Raw genomic sequence first — 19,926 nt, 5'->3', positions numbered from 1 at the left:
AATGTGTGAAGAAGGTTAAGGTTCTTTGTATGTCCATTCAAGGCAAATTATGCAAGCAGTATGAGATTACGTTTGATTCAGTGGTTTCTTTACCAGTTACTTGGCTTTCCAGTTAATGCTACCAATGTGGTTACTGGAGCAGAGGGAACAAAGTTCCCATGATTATAATCAGGCCAAATAAGCCACTTCCTCTGCTAAGTGCTAATCAACATTTTCCTTTTTGCCTTCCTAAGCAGTTACAGTTATTGCCTCCTCCGTGGAGGCCAAAAGAGTTAGGCAACCAAAACAGCCTTGCTAGATTTGCACATCTCTCTCGCTGCGGCCATGGAGGGCTGGACGTAACACCCAGGGCAACTTTCTGAAATGTGCCAGCAACCCTCAGACTCCCACCCAGATTCTGCTTTCTTTCTCCTGTCACTCACCCTAATCATGTCATGCCCTCCTTCCGACTGCCTCTTGGTAGGAGAGTCAAGTTTCCACAGGCTTTTGGGTCATCTGTCATGCCGAAGCTTTTCCTTTGTGTTTACACTTCCCCAGTCAATTTTTGCTCCCTGATGCCCCACGTAGGCCTCAAGTCAATGGCCACTTCTGCTTTTCCTGAAGATTTCAAAGCCTCATGTTCACTTCCCTTCTCCCTCAAGTTCCCTTTTTCCTTACCTGCATCTCAGAATTATTCAAATATTTTTCAAGCCAGCTGAATCATTAATTCAACTGCTCTTGAACTGCAAAGCTTCAAAAATGCAGCTGGATTTGCATTCTCTAGCTCGAGCCCATGTCCATTATAAAGTCCCGTTTTCTCTGTGCCATGTAATACCGTACTCCTCAAGAAAAAGTAGCAGTAACTTCACAGGAGTTTTTATTGCAGCCTACTCACAGCCGCATGTGCTGGCAGAATCTGTCCACAGGATGGCAATGTATGTATGGAGCCACATGGACGTGCTGCTGTCCTGCTCAGAGGAGCAGGATGAGGGCCGAAGTTAAAAACTAGGCACAGGAAAAGGAGAAGGAGAGGCCACAGTTTTCTGTGCTCGACTGTGTTTTATAGCTGTTGTTTAGGTCAAATACACTGGAAAGTACCTCTCTCCAAGAAGAGACCAGTATTTAGCTAATTATCCCAAACCAAAGCTGTATGTAATTACAGCTTCTGTTTTCAAAGGCATTTGCCAGTTCGGGTCAGTTGTCATTTTGTGACTAATTCTTTGTCACAAGGTTGCTGGCAGGCTGATGTCAGTGGTTGCTGTGCATTAAATTTGAGCTATATGAATGGTTGTCTATTTTATAACGGGATATAACCCTTCTGTCTTTTGGTGATTATAACTCTTAAAAAGAACCTGTTGGGGAAGAAGAATGACACTGTGATTAACACTTCAATATAGACAGCGGGAGACCAGAGGTTCAAGACCTCAGACTATTGCAGCCTTCCTAAGCAATCTTTGGCAAACCTTGTAAAGATAGGTCCAAAAACTACCTAAGTGTCTGAACGTTAGGTGCTGAAAAGCTTAGCTTTTGGCAGAAGTGGAGTCCAGAACAGTATATTAAGACCCAGTGCTCCCAATCCAGCATGTGGGAAGAACCTGGCACTTCCAAAAGGAGTTAATTACCCCTTCCTCCTGCCCCCTGAGCACCGGGAAATACCTGCACCTGGCAATAGGATCTGGGATGGAGCAGGGCCAGCCTTCAACCCTACTCCTTCCTCCTTGGGTGCTGGGAAGTACCTTGATCTGCTTCAGCTCTGAGCTTTCTCCTGAGGTAGGCACCATCAGCCTTTCTTTGCAAGCAGGGCAGTTATATTCTTAATGTGGTGAAATTTCCTCTCAGACTCTGATTTTCTCCTTAATCTCTCTGTGTTTCTCCTCACCACTCAGCAATAGCACGTATGGCATTATACAGTTATATAAATTTTTGTTTTGTTTTGTTTGGTACTGAGGTGCTTTAGTAAGGAGGTGTCGTATGAGAGCTTTGGGTATTGATTGCTTTTGGAAATGCAGCTTGTGTAAGATGATGCATACCTCTCACATTGTCTGTTGTGCTTACAAAACTTACAGTGAGCTTTAGAGTGGCCACAGATTCAGAGTTTAGGACACTTTAAGTGTGGGAACTTTCATGGGGAGCCCGGCTCCAGGAATTGAATAGAAATACACCCAAGTGCTATTTCTCAACATCCCCCTATTAAAGGCATTCTCTTACAGGGAACCGTTTCTATTCCTCCTGCCATAAGCCCTTGCACTCAGCAAGCAGGCAGAGTCTGCTGCATCTTGGCTTTTCTCATCACTTAGCATGCTGAGTCTTTGGCCCTCCCGGGGAGTTGGTGCCCTTCAAACAGTCAGTGGGGATGGGAACTGCCGAGCGGTGTCTGTCATAAGCAGGTTGGAGGGTCCTCTGTTTCCCTGTAGGCAGGGAGCAGCCCCCCCATGCTTTGGCTGCTGGGGACTTCGGAGAGAGACGTGAGCAGTTTTCTTGAAATCACTAAAATGAAGCACTGGGAAGAAGCAACTGCTGTTGGGCTACTTGTGCCTCCACTCCAGATGGGCGAAGGTTAATTCAGACTTAATATTTGACACTTCAGCTTTAGGTGGCTAGTGTGGACATGTACTTGTTGCTTGTAAGTACAACTGCTTCAGAAGAAAGGCTTGGTGTTTGGGGATTTTCCCATCTGGGCTGCTTTTTAAGTCTGTCTACTTTTGTGCGTCATCTTCCACTGCTGAAATAATTCCCTTTTTTTCTGAAACAACCTTTCTGTTTTCACATGCCACTACACTGGGCACAAACTTTCATCTCTGTCACTTGCCATGTGATGGAGTTGTGAGCCTCTGATAAAGATTGTGATCCCTGAAGGCCCTACGGAGAACAGCATATAATGTCCTATTGGGCTAGGAAAGCTCAGAAGAAAGAACAGCAGAAGCTGTTGACATGAAGTCAAAGACTCCACTGGCTTCAAGTTGGATTTGGAAATGAAGGATTGATGTAATTTATTTTATTGCTTATATGTCCTGCAGGGTAAATAAAACATACCTTTGAATTCATTCAGAACCTGGAGTCCTTCCAAAAGGGGAAGGGTTGTGTGTATCTAGGTAGACTGAGAACTATTTCTCAGCTAACCAGAAAACATAGCAAATTTGCTAAAATATCAGTATGATAAATACAAAATGATTAATTTTAATTACCATGTTTTCGTCCAGAAAATCTAAATGGGAGCTCTTCTCTGTGTTCCCTGGAGAATCAGATTCCTTCCCCCCTTTTCTGGTCTTTCTGGGCACTGAGATCAATTGATTATAAAATTTACACAAATACAGCTTACATTGTCTGCTGTGCTATTTGATATGGATGGTAACTTAACAGTGTCTTCAGAGCTTAAAATAAGTTTTTCTTGTCCTAAACAACTTGTCAGGAGTATAATCTTTAGATGTGGTAGAAATCCTTGAAGGAAATTAACAGTTGTGTAACAGGTGCATTTTGATAGCTTTGTATTACCAAACACATGAAAACAGCTCTTGTAGAACACATCAGTCCTACATGATGCATATTTGACCACTGTAATATTAGGGTAGTATGTGCATCTCCATCATATTTGTGAGACTTGAATATAATTCTAAGTTCTCCCTTTGACATCTCTGCTCTCAGACTGTAGAGTAAATTCCTGTAGTCCTCTTGGACAAAATTTTATTAGAGTCAAAGAATTCTAAGTCTGCACATGCTGGAAGACTGAGAGTCCTCTCAGAAGAGAGCCTGTTTCAGGAAAGACCCGTTTACATTTCTTCCTCTGTTTGCTCTTTCAGCTTTCCCTGCTGCGCTTTCCTTGCAAAAAAGGCTGAGCTGGCAGTGGCTCTGCCCATCCTCTTCTGAGGGTAGGTGCTCTGTGTATGTGTTTATATGCTTCTAAGTGTTTTTCCTTTTTCTTTTTTGCTCTTCATCTATGGCTCTCTCAGCTGCCACCCTGGTGATCCTGCTCCAGTGGAAATGCCAAAGAGCTGCCTCAAAACTGAGGAGGAGAGTTTTAAAATGCTATTATGTATCTCCTACAGCAACAGACATGCAATGCTAGTAGGAGTTACATGACACGCTATGTGTGGGCTAAGATAAAATTTCTTATGTTGATTAATTCAGGCTGGGAAAGGGCTGAGGCTTTGAAATAAGTATCTCTGCCCCCAACTGTTCTATGGAGGTGGCAAGGCTTTGCCACCAATGCAAAACCATAGGTAAGGCTGTCAGACTGACTCATCATAAGGAAAGAATTAAAGGTGCTGTCCTCCAGAAAAAAAACTTTTTCCTGTAAGCCTGAAAATCAGAGAAAGGAAGGATTACGATGAAAGTTCCCCGTGCTTAAGTTGAGAAAAGGAATGAAACAATAAATCCATATACATTATAAAGAACAGACTTACTCCTATTTTGATTTCTTTCTTTTTTTTTTTTCTTGTTTTCTTTTACTTCTCCCATACATACCCACTATGACTATGATGATGTAACCACAGCAATAGGTTTAGCAAAATCTTTCTGCCTTTTGGTTGAGCACTTTAGTGCCAGATTCTGAGACCTGGTTTTATGCTTCAGGGAAAGAGAGAGTTGAGTGGGACAAAAGTTTGAACCATCTCAAAATAGAACTCTGCTCACATGTTACAAAGCTAAAATGTTGTAAGGCCTCTTCCTAATAGTCAACTTATCTGCCTGAGGATTGAATAATGTTGGTGTTAAAAGGTCTGATAGGTCTGTTCTTCCAAATGGAATCTCAGTATTCAAGCAGACAACAGTTCTTTCTGAGTGTTTAACACAGTGACACAATGACAAATAACTTGGTGAAAGAGCCCTGAGAGCGATTGTGGAATTACCTAATTGTGGATAAATAAGAGTAGAGGTCATCAGCATCCCAGCTTCTACTAAATTTAGGTTGAATGCTTAAGAAAGGAAATAGCTTTCAAGAAAATGTAGAATGCTCTCCAAGATGTTAGGTGGTGGAAAAAAATAAAGGATTAAGGTCTTTATGTTCTGTAGTGTTGGTCTGAAGGATAACTGGAAACTTTTCTGATTGCACAACAACAAACTATAACAGGCTGTCCCTGCCATGCCTTCAGAATATAGCAAGATCAGAGATCAAACAGAGACATTTCTTGAAAATCCAAGTGTAGTAAATACAAATGTACTGTCATATGTTCCTGCACCCTGACCAATTAAGTTAAGCTCAGTTTGTTTGATTATGTTATGCAGATCTGTGAAAACATTTCATAGATCATTTTATAGACAATAAATGTAACCCTTTAGAATTACATTTAGAAGTTCTCATCTCTTTTTTTTTTCCACTTCTACTAGCATCCCTTCACCCTTATATCAACCTTTCCTAGACATTTTCTCCTCCCTTATTATGCAGTCATTCAAATAATTGGCCTATCATTTGCTGCAACTGAGAGGATGGGAACTTTGTGGGAGCAGGAGTAGAAGATGGAGTAAAATAAGAAGGGAGAAAAGAAGCTGGGATAAATGGTTGGAGAAAAAGAAACTCTAAAATACATTATTAACTTACTGAAAGCATACTCTGTCAGTAAGTCTGCTTTGAGAGACTCCATTCTCTTCTGGAAATTCTATTTTCCTTAGGATAGCTGTGTGTGCAATGAAGAGGTTGGACTGATGGACATACAAAGGATGCTCTCTTTGTAGTGTAAAATAAATAAAAAACGCATTCCTCTCCACTGATCCTGTCACACAATGTGAGCAAAAGTCATGAGCTCAGCAGTAAGGCCAGGTAAATTTAAAGCAAAATAAAGTATATAGATAGCCACTCAGAGTAAATTCCTCAGTCCTGTTGGTTCATTGTTATACCCAGATTATTTTGTTGAAATTGCTAATCCCTTTTATGACCAGTGCTGACTTCTATAATGGTTAAATTGTTAAACATCAGCCAGTGTCCTGCATCATAATCAAAGGACAGTCATTTGTGCCAGACAAGAAGGCTTCTTAGACCAACAGACAGCTTTGGATGCTACTTGCTTTTTAATGCAGGGACTTTTGGTGTGGGAGTGGTGTGTAACTTGAGTGGTATAAACAGGTTTCCATAATCCTCTGTTGCTCCTCAACAAGCAGCACAGGGAGCAATGTAGAGCCTACAGCAAATGGGCAGTTTGGAGATGTATCAGTCAGAAAAAAATTATGAGTTCAGATTGGGATTTCAAGAAGTTAGACAGATTTGGTTAGGCAGGGGTCAGGCTGCCCCAGTGACACCTACAGGGCAGGGGAGGATTGACTAATCTGTACAGGTCTGGGTTTTGAGTTGGCAAGATTTGTGCACCATTGGCTTGAGAAGCACAGCTCAACTTTGATTCAAAGCCTAGGGAGAGTGGCAGTGGGAGTGAACCCTTGGATATTAAAGAGCCTTGGATCAGGCTTCAGGCATGTACGGTAAATAAAGTTAGTCTTCTAAGTCCTAACAAGAGAATAACATGCCCAGACAATAAGCATGCCTCCAATATGCTTAGGAATTAAAGGGTTTGGATTTTGAGGCCTGGGTTTTCTTGGGGGCAGGGGAGAGGGGTTGGGTTTTGTGTGTGTGTTTCCTTCTCAAGCTTTACATTACTGCACGAGGAAAAGCCAGGTGGGTAGACTCTCCAAACAAGACATCGGGGAAAAAGAAAGACTGTGTCTCTTGCTGCAGTCAAGGTACAGAGCCGATATTTTGATCTTCAGTGGTCAGTATCATTATGTGAGCTAGTGAGAATGTATGTGTACGTGTGTTAGGGGGAACAAAGCTGGAAAAAAATAAGTTGGAGAGAGAAGTAAAAAAGAAAAGGAGAATTAAATGCCAGTCAGACTTAAGTTGCTTTTACCCACAAGCTTGTTGTTGATCTATTAAACAGCAATTTAAATAGCAACATGCAAGTATTCCACAGTCTGCTTTTCAACCCCTCCCCCCTTTTTTTTTCTTAAACTGTGAGACAGTGCTGAGGTGATTATGGAAATAAATTATTATGGGCTAACAAGAAAAAGAGAAGAATTACATTGCATTTTGAATGCTGTAATACTTACGGTAAGCCTGTGGTTTCAATACCAGTAAATAGCTCTTATTATGTTACAGAATAACTATTCTTTGTTTGGAGATTGAGAGCAGAAATTAAAAAATATGGTTCATATATGAAAACGTTTTTTAGATGTCTCATAAGGTCATATTATTGCCATGCAACAGCTGAATCCAAAAAAGTTCAACAGGGACCCTGTTTCAGAGTATGATGAGTGGTGTGACAGAGCAAGCTAGATGACTGTATATTGCACCCAATGAAATATGAACCAAGTGATTTCAGATCCATTGCTCCATGCAGGCTGCATCATGGTCGTGACAGCAGGCCTTTGCTCATTGTAAGGCTTGGGGTATGAAGAATGACCAGTCCCTTAGGCTGTTACACATTGGTGCTTAGGTCTATTAGGACTTAGCATAGTCATCTTTTTTGCCCTGGCATCATGAGGCTGTTTATCATGCAGAGCAAGTTTTTGTCTCCTTGCTGTACTGACCAGTCTCTCTCTTGAACAGTCCTGTTCTTTCAAATGGTAGTGCCCAGAGGGATTATCATCTCAAAAGGTGTCCTGAAATATCTTCTGTTGGATATAGCGTTGACAAGTGGCTCTGGAAAGATCTAACTTGAGTGTTACAGAGAGAACCGGCTTCTCACAATGGTGAGGTGTTGAGATCATTGTGAAGAAGGTGGCAACATGTTTACTGAACATTAGATCATTTTGAGGGCCTACTGAATTACTGCTCAATGCCTTAGAGATTGCTCAAGTGTTTGCAGGAGGGAGGTATGTCTGGCTTTCAACCAGACTGCCTGCAAGTAATTATCCTTACCCTTGTGCAATGCTACTGCAATTGGAAATAACTGCCACTGTACTCTTAAAACCCCCAAGGGCTGGAAGTGACACTTGCTCAAGAAGAGCTTGAGTTTGATACACCTCCAGGCATGGTGCCAGCTGTTTCCTGGAAAGGTATAGGAGGGATGTGCTGAGGACCTGGCGTTTGTGAGGAGGCAGTAAAGTGATTCAGTTACTGCAGGGCACAACTGAAGTGGTGCTGAACTGTTTCAGGATGGAAACAATGCATGGGATTCAGTTCCAAGTTAAGACACAAATTAAAGTTTCTGCATGCAATTGTGTAAATGTGAGCTAATATCTATGCTCCTGTCATAATTAATGGAGAGCTCATTAATACAGTCAGTGAAGCGTAGCAAAAGAACTGGTTCACCCTGAGGCAGACACCTTTTTTAGTCTTCTGAAGAGTTCTTGTGGCTCTGTTGATTGTAATTTTCATGTTGAAACACTTTAAAAAAAGGTATTAACCAACACTGCATCAATACTACTATAGTTCACTTGAAGTGCCTTGAATTTAAAAGGATTATATCATACTCTTCAAATAACGAAAAAAGGAGAAATAATGTGTTCCTCAGCTGTAGTAACTTGTGTAGTAAGACATCAGTGCACAGTTGCACTGATGAGTAACTGAGATATTTGCCATTGGAAAGAACCCCGTGTTAAACTACATGTCTGTGGTAGAGCCTGCAGAAGAAGAAGTTGTGCGTTGGCAGTGGTAGCAGAAACTTCTTACTTGTGATGAACTACATGACTTGCATTTGACTGGAGTACTGGGAGTTGGATTTATGTCCTTAGAAAAAAAGTTCATTTGGTCTTGATATAATGAAGTGTCAGATACGGTTGCATATCCCTGCTATTGTTTTCACAGTCATGGAAAATAAGTGGAGACTGATGCATTCCCTTCTAAAATTCACATTGTTCCTATTACCATTTTTCTTTAGTGGATTTGTTTATTCTCTGGAGTTATAAAAGGCTTCCTATCTGTAATATAAACAGTCATTTCCCTTTACCTTGACGAGTCCCCTGAAAATGTTGCAAAGAGCTGAAGAATGTTTGGTGTCTGCAAAGGATCAATCACTGAGGGACTAGAGACTGATTGGTCTTTTTAATTGCCATTAAGTATAGCAGAGTGTGAAAATCAATTTTTATTTTTTTATTTATTTATTTTTAAGCCTTAGCAAAGGTTGCAGTCTTGGAAGAGGCTTTCTTTGCAAATTTGAATAAAAGGTATTATTTTTATATCAGTGAGGCTTTTGTAGGATTGGGTCTATAGTGCATTGCTATTCTGCAAGAGAAATGCCAATTAGTCTTTTATGCTTATTATGCTTATTTCTAAATCCTTTTAGAAACATTCTGAGAATTTGCTTGAGGATTTTCCCTAGATAAGGAAATATCTAAATCTGTAGCTAGCAAAGATGATCTCCTGTATACGCCGGAGGGCTTGACAGAGTAAAGAACAATGCCTTTCCTTTTGCTTTCATCTTCAAATATGCAGGGAGGAAATACACAAAAGTACAGTATAGATTGGGACCCAGCAGACTAGAGAGTTGAATAAGATGTGAAAAATCAAAGAAATAAGGTTCAGTAAGATCACTATGAACTGTTTCTGCCTGATGTATCATTTGCAACTGTAAGGATGAGCCCTGTGTTAAGGAAAACTGAGAGGCCATGGAACAGCCCAGACTAAAATAAACAACATATTGAGTCCTTTCCTTGATGAATAAAGCAGAATAACTCAATTCAATTTAATGTTCTTCTTCTTCTTTACTTTTTTTTTTTTTTTTCCCATGCCTGCAAGTATTTTCCTAGGGTGGTCCATCTTTTCAGTAGTAATGTAAAGTGCTATGCATGTAATGGTCTCTTCCTTTGCTTAGTATGTTATCTTGGTACATTTCAAGCTGAGGCTCCATTAGTCTATTTTCCTGTCTGTCTTTTAGTCTGAGACTTACGAGGTTAATGCTTCTTCAGTTTCCTTTCCTGTCACTCTAGGGGTGAAATTCCAGCTCCACCAAGGTCAATGCTGAAGCTAGTGTTGACTAAAGTGGGACTCAAATTCTCCTCAGAAGAGGGGATGGGGAAAGGGGAGTGGGAGCAGAAATACTTTTAACCAGACTCTTCCAGGAATAGTTTTTCCTGTTTCTATGAGTAAATTTAGAGCAATCTAGATGTATAAAATGAGATTTTTTACCAAACAATTCTGAATAGTTTTGAAAGAGAGGAGTTGTAAGATATTAATCATCTAATAATGGGTAAGTTTATGGCTAATAATGATTAAGATAGCCAGCCACTTAAATATAAGAAAATAGTTAGCTTGTTTGCTGAATCAAAACAATGATGTTTTTTGTGCTGCCCTGCACATTTGGTTTTATCCAAATAGGTCTTTGGCAAATGTTTATAATTTTGTGTTGACAGGCTTTCATATGTTTTTTAAAAACTTTAGGTACAATTTGGTCTTCATTTCTAGTACACATCCTTGAGAGGTGGACGCTGGCAGATGGGAGAAGGAAAGTATTTTCCATGGAAAAGTAGTGGAGCTGAGATATTAACAATCTAAAGACATGTAGAAGTGCAGTGCTGTTTTCCCATGATGGCTTTCATGTGTCACATTATTCTTTCATGGTATTGCTGTGAGGAGATGCATAGAAAATGTTTCACTTGAACAGGATGGCTGGGAGCAAATTCTGTGAAGAATTATTATTACTTGGACTTTTCTAATAACAAAGTATCTGGATTGGTCTGTCACTGTTTTAACCACTTTTCCCGAAGCTAAGGAACATAAAATGTGAATTTGGCAACTCCCAACAACTATCAACTGATTAGTTTGACAGGCCTAGAAAAAGAATAAATCTCTTGACATCTATTATTCATCTAGTATTATTAGACTGAACAAGCCTGAACAAGAAGGTGTACAATGGCCAAATTATTTTGAAAAGTGTAATGTAAAATAACAAGAAGTAACAGCAACCATCAACCAAACAGTACAGCAGGTTGGCGTTATGGCACTGTTAAGCAAAATTGTCATTAGCAAAGGCTTGCATTGAGGTGGAAGGTGTATTACTGTCATTAAGACAAAGTACGGGGAGTAGTGAGGGGAAAACTAGAATCCCTAACTGGAAGTATATGCTGTTAGTTTAGAGAGACATATTTTTAAAAAGTTATTTGTATAGCACAAGGAAATTTAATTTACTGGATTATATATTTGTTTGTGAGTTTTCCTCATTTTAACATAGTTTAAAATATTTCTGTTTAGTGTCAGTTATTTACTTACAACCACTCCAGGTCTTAAGGTCCTCCAGGTTCTTACACAAAGGCTTTGTGATGACTCTTTTCTCCATTTAAAACAAAAACAAACAAACAAACAAACAACAAAAAGAAAAAAAAAGGAGCTCTGGGAAAGAACAGACAGTAATCACAGTAATGAACACAGAGAGATGAAACTGCCTACCAGCTTGAGAACAGCTCAGCTGTTGAACAAGAACTCCAAAAGAGCTGAAGTATTGCAAAGGGTTTTTATGTTGTTGCTGAACTCTCTTGGAGAGACTTAAAAGCTACCTTCCATCCCTTCATTGGTTTAAAATAATAGATTTTTTCAGCCTTCTGTAAGTATATTTTGCCTTGTCTTCTTCAGTGCTTTAAATTCTAGGGCCCAAACGTTTTGTGTCCCCAAGGCATAGTGCATCATAGCTTTTTATACCATGAGTCCATTCCAATTGACTTGAAGTGAACCAGGGCTTTGGCTTTTTTTTTTTTCTTTTTTTTTTTTCCCTGTAACAGCTGAGATTCTTCTTAATGGAGCCCAAAGGACATCTTATGTTTATATAGAGCTTTCATCAACTTATGTGATTATTTCCCACACTAATCAATGTTATCTCTCCAAAATCTGCTTCTGAGGAAAAGGAGCTCATGTGTTTTTTTTGTTTGTTTGCTTGTTTTTTTCACCCCCGTTGGTTGTTTTTGAAGATGTACAGATAAGTCTTTATTAATATTCTAGGGTTTAGTGGCTGTCCTGCTGTTCTTGCTGAATGGATCTTATTTCTGATCTTAATTATTTTATTATCCACATCATCAGGGGGGAAAATTCCTGCCAGTCTGCTCTGTTAATGTTTCATCCAAAACAAAATATTTAATAAATACAGACATAACATGTTCCAAAAGTAAGAATTACATTATTTTTCATTTGGTTTCTCAGGTTTTAATACTTCTGTGGCAAAAGAACCACCGCGTTTGTCCAAACAGTACTTGTGTTTAATCTAGAGGAATACCAAACAAGAATACATATCAACAATCCTGAGTGTTAAGGGAGAGTGTAGCTATGTCAAGAGCTTTTGGGCATAAATGCAAAATAGTATTCCCTGTGTCTTGTTATATATGATGAGACATCCTAAAGATGTGATGAAAATTCACGAGAGAAATAAATTTAATAAAATCCATAGGTGTTAGCTCTGATTTGACTGAGACAAGGTAAGCATCAAATGATTTCATTAAAACAGACCAAGAACAGACGTTTCAGTTTCCAATCTCTATGATGCACTAACACCACAGCATATATTTCTCTCTTCAGTAAAGTCTTATGCCGGAATTGCATATTGCAACAAGAATTAAAATGATAGTTAAACTTGTATTAGAGTCATATACTTGGCTTCAGTGCACATGCAGGTAAATATATAGTGACATTATAGATCAATATGTGAATGAAGGAGACGTGTGATTTATGTTCTTGTATTATATTCTTGTATCTTTAAATTCTAGCTTACACTAAGCAGTAAGTTTATAAAACATCAAGATAATGCTCTGAATGTTTGAGTGAATGCATGTGCATGTACATGCACGTGCAGCTCAATGAATATAAATGCTGCAAAGACAGGTGTACCTCTATCTTTCATCTATGTTTCATCTAACTCAAACTAATCTAATTATCAAAAACAGAGGAAGAGGACTTAATACTTTGTATAAGTGTAAACTTCTTTCATATGCTCAAAATCGCAGTTGTTCTGCTGGTCAGAAATGCCTGTGTTTAAAGGTGCAAAAGACTAAGGTCCTGCTTTCCCTCCTTACCACCTGCCAATTTAAATCATATTTATGGATCCCTTCATACAGTGCATTTCACTTTAAAACTCTGTAAGCTAATATAATGCAATTCCTAGTTCATTACATTGAGTTGCTAATGCAGATCAGTCCCATGATGGGAGACATGAGCTAAAACATGACAAAGGACTGCCATAGTCTCTTTGCATTATTCTCCTATTGCAGAGAAAGACATTTAAAGTATAAAGAAGCCTTGGTAAATGCATGAGTCAAAACCAGTGTTCTAGACTGGGAAGGATTCAAACATGCTTGCATTTCCAGTAGTACCCACTTCTAATCCATTTATTAACTGTTCAGTTGTCACTAGAGAAAGGGAAATGTACTGTGAGCAATACTTTTATTTTTCCGTGTTCCAGGCCAACATTTTCCATGCATTCAAGAAATGCCAGGGGATAAAATGATGGGCATTTGATATTAAAATGTATGTTCTATTAAAAATCTTGCCATGAATCAACTATGTAGAATCCACAACATTTTTGTTCTATTATAAACTGCTATTCAGACAGCCAGTCTGTGCACTTTTTATCCTGCTGTCATTAGTGATTGGATTTCACTCTGGCAGCTTTTTGGACGGAAACCGAAAATTGCTGACAATCTCCATAAAGGCATGAATTTGGCAAAGGGACTTTTTTTGGCAATTAAAACTTTTCACTCTGCAATTGCCATCAGGGGCCAACTAGGGCAGACCTAGTTCATTTTTCTGTCGGATTTTTTAGGGCATTCAGAGAAAAAGATCGGCTATTCTGGTAAATGTACCTCATTTGCTTAGAAAAGCACATATTTCATTGGAAGAGCCCTTTGTTGGAAATAAAAGTGCATCTGGAAGCAGATAAATTCATAACTGGTGTAAACTCTGGTAGCTCCAGTGGGTGCCCTATGGTGACTTACTTAGCTACCTTCAGTGCAGCAGTGATTCCCAAAATAGGAGGTATATTCCTGGCAGTTAATAGTGAGCTCCTGACTTTGAGAAAATCCATTGTTCACATATTTGGGTAAAACAACTAATGTGCCAGTCTATAATATAGTTACATTGATCAAAGTAATTGGTTGCCAAGACATAGATGCTGTCCTTAGACTTGACACCTTCCCTCCCACCCTCCACCCCAAACACCTCTAGTATTCTGAGAGCCAGAGGAGCTTCTGACACTGTGTTTTGCACAGTGCCTGCTGCTGTGAGATCAAGGTCTCTGACAGGCTTGTTTGGGTGATTCAGGGACTAGGTCATTCTAATAAGAAATGCAAAATGTGGGGCAGTGTTGCCTCAGCTGTGCTGCAGACTCAGTTCACTCTGTTCTGTGCAAGTCCCTCTTGGCCAACATTTAACACTGTGGCTGGCACAGCAGAAATTGCTCTGAAGCCTGGTTCACACACATTTGCTCCATAGGAACAGCTGGACTCCTCTTTTGTGCTACTAATAAAAATTCTGCATGCTTAAATTGATCTTGCTCTCAAAAATGATTTAAATGCTCTGTAATAAAGTGCTATTTGAAACTCATGGGGTTTTTAAATCTGCATTTATAGAGAGAGTGTGTGTAATAATACACAGAATACCCAAAGGGAAATTTAGAGTGACATAGTTACAAGTACTTCTAGGGTCTTTCATGATTTATGATGTCAGTAAGACTCAGTTGTAATTATCCACATCTTCATACGTTTCTTTTCTTTTTTTTTTATTTGTCATATATGAATTTTGTTGCAAATAAAAATTAACAAGAGTTGGCTACAGTCTAAGGTTTGAGCATTAAAGTAATAATAAAAAATAATAAATGTTACATATAAAGATTAACATTCTGTCTCGATACTTAAGGTTGTTTCTCACCCCTTGAAATGGAGGGAGGGAGAAGAAGTGAGGTTTTGAAGTGGGACCATCTCTTTCAGTTGCAGTATTACTTCATTCTGGCTTCATCCCTAGCCATTCTTCATGTCATGTTTATACATGCAATCTATATCCTGTTGCAAACTCTTTAATGTGTCATTCAGCAGCTATATTTGGGGACAACCATCTGGTTGAAAAATTGGTGCAGAGATTGTACATGAACCCTGAGAGTTGTACAACATGAGAACAATTATGGGGAGACACCTTAAAGTGTGAAAATCCTCTATTATGTTTTAGGAGTATTAGTTCTGTCATGTAGGACAGTGGTGGAAAAGACAGCAGGTGGGGACTGTGGGTCATTTTAGAAAGGAATCTCCTCTGGAGGGCAGATGCACAATTACTGATGGAGAGCTTCAGGCACACAGCACCGGTGTGAAAATCTGTCTTCTGCTGTGCCACTATAAATGCAGCCTTCTGCCCTGAGGTACAATTGCTTAGAAGAAACACAGCTTATTTTTTATTTTTTATTTTTTATTTTATTTTTAATTTTATTTTACTTTATTTTTTAATCTTGCTTGCTCCTTCTTGAACCACGCTTTTAAGGCACAATTCTGTTAGGCCTCAATCTATAAAGCTCTTAAGTGGCTATAAGTCTTTAAATAGTTTTATTTTATCTCAGCTGTACTGAAATATGTGCTTCTGCTTTTTGTTAAAGTAGAGCCTGGAACAGGCAGTAAGCTGAAGATTTTGGAGTAAGTGCAAAACCAAAAACACATAAGCTCCAATCAAATTTCTAAACCACATTCTGCATTTCAAAACAAGATAGAGAAAACTTTAGCTGAAGGGTAATGGAGTAGAACAGCTCAAAAGATAAGAAACTGTTTGTTCGTCCATACATGAACATGTAAATGTTCATCCATGTACAAAAGCATATTACCACTCGGAGACTGAGTGCTGTCTTAAGCTACCTGAGAATTCTGTGGCCAAGAATGAGAAGGAAAAAGTGGCCAAAATATTTGCTATCCACAACTGTTTCTGTCATATGTTTCTCTCCTCTTCCCCTACACATCTTCCTTCTATTTAAAAACCTTCTTTGTAGGCACTGCAAACACAGATATTATCATTAGTGGAATGCTTCCTCACCCTCAGTGATAACTTCACTGTTTACTCCTTTTGTTTCATGTTTATGACTCAACTTAATAAAAAATGCAATAGATGAAACAGCCATATTTAAAGTGATGCTGGTTATTTTGGAACTCTGGTTACAGTCTTGGGTATAATAAATATTTTTACATTCGAGTTTTCTTTTAAAATAATTTGGTAGGACCTTAAATTTGTAAATTCTTCTCCTGACCATTACTAGATGAAGCATGGATGAAGATCAGTTCACTACAACAGTGCAATCCCAAGACATGTATTGGTCACTCTGGTGGGATACAGTATTGGAGACAAGAAGAATATGATTAATTTGAGGTTTGGAGGTTTTGGTGTGCTGGCCAAGTGGAGAAAAAGAAATAAATTATCTTGGACTGACCTAAAAATTTCTGTACATTTTTGGAATTGTTGGCAAAACAGAAAGTAAAAACTTAAGTTGCTATCTGTGTTCTAAACTGTGGGCTGTGGTTACTCATCAGGGAAGTAAGAGGTGCAAAGTTCATATCACATCTTTACCCAATTCAGTGCAGAGATTCTTCCTTGAGAAATGTTATAGTGAATTCCAAAGTGGCTTTCTTGTCTTGTCCTGATGAAACTGTGCCAGATTATATGAGGATTTGAATGAATCATAGAAAGATAGAATGAAAAGGCGTATATTCTGGCTATGACTCTCATGTTGGACTGAGGGGTAGATACTGTTTTCATCCAAATTCTAATGTGTGCTGTAGTAGGATCTATTTATCTATCTCTACCTAGAAATTGTGTGTAGCCTGCCCTGTTTTTGCAGCCTGCACTGGAGTGCCCTTGGAATCCAGTTATGTTAGTTAAAATATTTGAAAACTAGTAAAATAACGTGTTAGCACTTCCAAAACCAGTTATTTTCTGCCTTATTTTTATCTGTCTTCCAAGTACAACTAAGATTATGTGTTTTATTCAGTAAGGAGATTTTGAATATAAGCTTTTTTTTTTTCTTTTTTCTTTTTTTTTTCCCTCTGTCCCATACAAGAAACCTGCTTATCCATCCTGGGAACACTAAAAATTTGCTGTCTTACCATGCGTTTTCCAAAACAAAAATAATTTCAGCAAGAAAGGTCCACATTGCTTCCTACTGGCTTCAGAGTGGCCAGAGCTGTGAGATGATGGAAGTACTGCCATAATTTCATCCATGTAACAAATTCTATCCTCACTTTCAACCTGTTCAAACTTGCTGGATTTGAACGTTATAGAACTTGGCCCCTTAAACCTGTCTGCTCCCCTCCCCTTTCTTTCAGTTTCAAGAAAAAACAGTTGAACTCAGCTGGAAAACTCAGCTTTCCTCAAACCTGGAGCAGACAAGATATTATTCCCAGGAACTTTCATCTATATATGATTTCCGTCAGTACAAAGAAAACCCCATATGCCCATGCATGTGGAGCACTGGATGCTTCTATATTATCTCAAAAGATGCTGAAAGGTAGTGTGCAGTAAAGCTACACAGCACTTCCATTAAGCAGCATACCATGTGAGGTATTTTTTCTCCTCAACAGGACACTATGGGACAAACCTGCAGGCTCTGTAAATGGGTAATATGTAGACTTATATCAGGACAGAAGTTGGGTTCAAATCTTTTAACAGCATTCCCTCTCTTCACCATGCCAACTATTGGGCATTGAAGATACAATATTTAAAGGAAAATGGTTTTCTCTCAAAATATCCCTAGGGCTTCTACAGGATTGTCCACTCTATTGCTCTGCGGTTCCTACATCTCTTAGGTAGTAACTAGGGTTACTACTTAGTAAGGTAGTAGGATAGGATTGGGTAGGATTAGTAAGAATTGTAATGGAGAGGGCAATGGTAAAGAAATCTGATGGAATTGCTCCTATCTGTGTTGGAAGAATGGGTGTAGACGAGAAAAAGAAGGTAACAGATGCTTTAAACTTGATGGTAAAAGACAGACTCTTTCAGGTGCTTTGAATGCTATACGTCATTCAGACTTCCCCTGGGACTGTTTAAAGTTACTATTTGCTGCCCAAAAATCCTCTGGAAACATTACCTTATATGAAATGCAAAGCCACTAAATTCTTTCCTAATGACAGTCATTCAAAATGGATAGTTTAGAAGAGTTATAGCTAGCCTTATGGCGGGGAGTTTTCATAGTGAAACAAAACCTAAGCAGTACCTTTCTTAAGTATACTTTTCAATCAGTGTAGCAAAACCTGCCTCACTCTAATGGGAAAGAGAATTACACAGGAGAAAGGTAATGATTTGCTTCTCTCCCTTTGCCTAAAGATGTCCATATTGACCATCCTGCACTGAAGTAGAAGAGGTCTGACAACAGGACATGTTGATTTTAGTGAGAGTGGCATCTGTAACCAAATTCTTTGTTTAAATGGCTAGCTTTACCAAACTTTGAGTTTAACTGATGATTCAGATGTGAATGATTGCACAAAGACTTGATTTGCCTTAAATATTTGGGCTATGACTGCTTTAAATTATTGTTAGCATGTTTGAAAAATGTTTCTTGTCTTTTCACTATTTTCTCACTTGTTTCTTCCTTACGCTCCTGTTTAAATGTGTCCACACACAGGACTAAAAGTGTTTAGTTACTCAGCCAGGAATCAGAAACAATATTATGGGACCTAAGTGATGAATTACACAGCAGAAATGGTGCGTGGAGAAAGTAGTTCCCTGGTGAACAACTTACAAGCAAGAAATTGTTGACTAGCAGTACCTGAACACTTACAAGTAATTAATCCAGTCACAAACATCTGGATTAAGTTTTTTATGTTGATGTAAATTTTACAACAATTTAAGGCACTGTCCCTTTATAGATTGCTTCGTATTTATTAGGTTTTCCTTGGTATCCCACAGTTAATGGGAAATATGAATGCTGAACTTGTAGTAGGCTTGCAGTGAGGTGGCTTCTCCTGAGCATGAAATACTCTTAACCTGGGATCAGAGCAGGTGTCAGCATGTTCCTTTACTATAAGCCTGCATGGAGGAGCAGTCCGTTTCTATGGAGCTCATGTCAGCAGAGAAAACAACCTCTGGTTAATTTAGTTTGCATATATATGCATGCTCCCTCTCTCCAAAGTGCAGCAGGGTCCAAAAAACCATACTGCCAGGCCTTCCAAAATTTTGTCAGATGTCTCTGACTGGTTCATTTGCATAAAACGAAAGCTGGGGTATTTTCAAAGCCAAACATAACACACACTGCTAACAAGAATACCTATAACACACAGTCTTTAACAGTTCAAAGTTTATTAGTGAACTTTTACTGAACAGCCTCTGGCACTTAGGTTTGTTTTCCATTGGCGAGGGAGCGTAAAAGTTGCTGCCAGGCACAACTTTCACAAACCTGCATATTTTCAGGATGTTTAGCAAATAATCTCTGCATCTGGCCAGGTCTTTCTTGGGCAGCTTTGAAGCCTGAGCCTGAAACAGTCACAAGACTGGAAAGGTGAAGGCTACAAAAGTAGGGTACACCCCCTGCATGTCTCAGAAGATGTGGAGGTCAGCTATTTCACTCTAAAATGAGTATAAGGTGCTTTCTATGCGTAAGGTTTGACACTGTCTCTCTCATTGCATTTCATATGGTTTCTCTTAGTACTTCAAACACAGAAATGGGTTATGACAGTGTTAAATTGTTTAGTCTCTCTCACTGTCGAGCAGAAACAGTCGTAAGTTATCAGCTAGCCCAATACCACACATGGCCTCTGATAATCTCATGTATTTGCGTGAAGTGTAGTCAGAGCACATCTACAGTTTTCAAAAGGTCCTGAAATGCCTATAAATTCCTGTAGGACAGGGATATGAGCTAAGAGGAAGGGGGACCTGGTCAGCACCTTGTCAATATGTATCTCTGTCTAGAATTGGAGGACCGTGCTTAGCAAGACCTCTAAATCCACACGTGAGTGTTGAGTAAGAGACCTTTTTTTTCAAAAGCTGTGCTCACATACTTAGTGTTCAGTGTGAGCTGATGAAATTCCAACTCCTGGTTGAAGTGTTGAGATGTGCATGTCAGGCTTCATCCTACCTCTCCTAAGAATATC

At 39.1% G+C, this 19,926-nt stretch overlaps 1 long non-coding RNA gene across 2 annotated transcripts in view; it reads left to right on the top strand.

The window, feature by feature from the left end:
• The first annotated feature begins 977 nt into the window (after nt 1–977).
• The window catches only part of LOC310894892, a 36,462-nt gene continuing 17,513 nt past the window's right edge, over nt 978–19,926 (top strand). The window contains exon 1 of one of the 2 annotated variants that reach the window (XR_014580262.1): nt 978–1,749. This is a non-coding gene — a long non-coding RNA (uncharacterized lncRNA). Of the gene's footprint in view, nt 1,750–6,007; nt 6,643–19,926 lie in introns of those variants that run through there. The other variant, XR_014580263.1, reaches the window with a different exon arrangement.

Source organism: Anser anser, assembly GCF_964211835.1.
Source record: "Anser anser genome assembly, chromosome: 2".
NCBI classification, from domain to species: Eukaryota; Metazoa; Chordata; class Aves; order Anseriformes; family Anatidae; genus Anser; species Anser anser.
The sequence above is the reverse complement of the archived record's forward strand: the minus strand, read 5'-3'. Positions and strand labels throughout refer to the sequence as shown.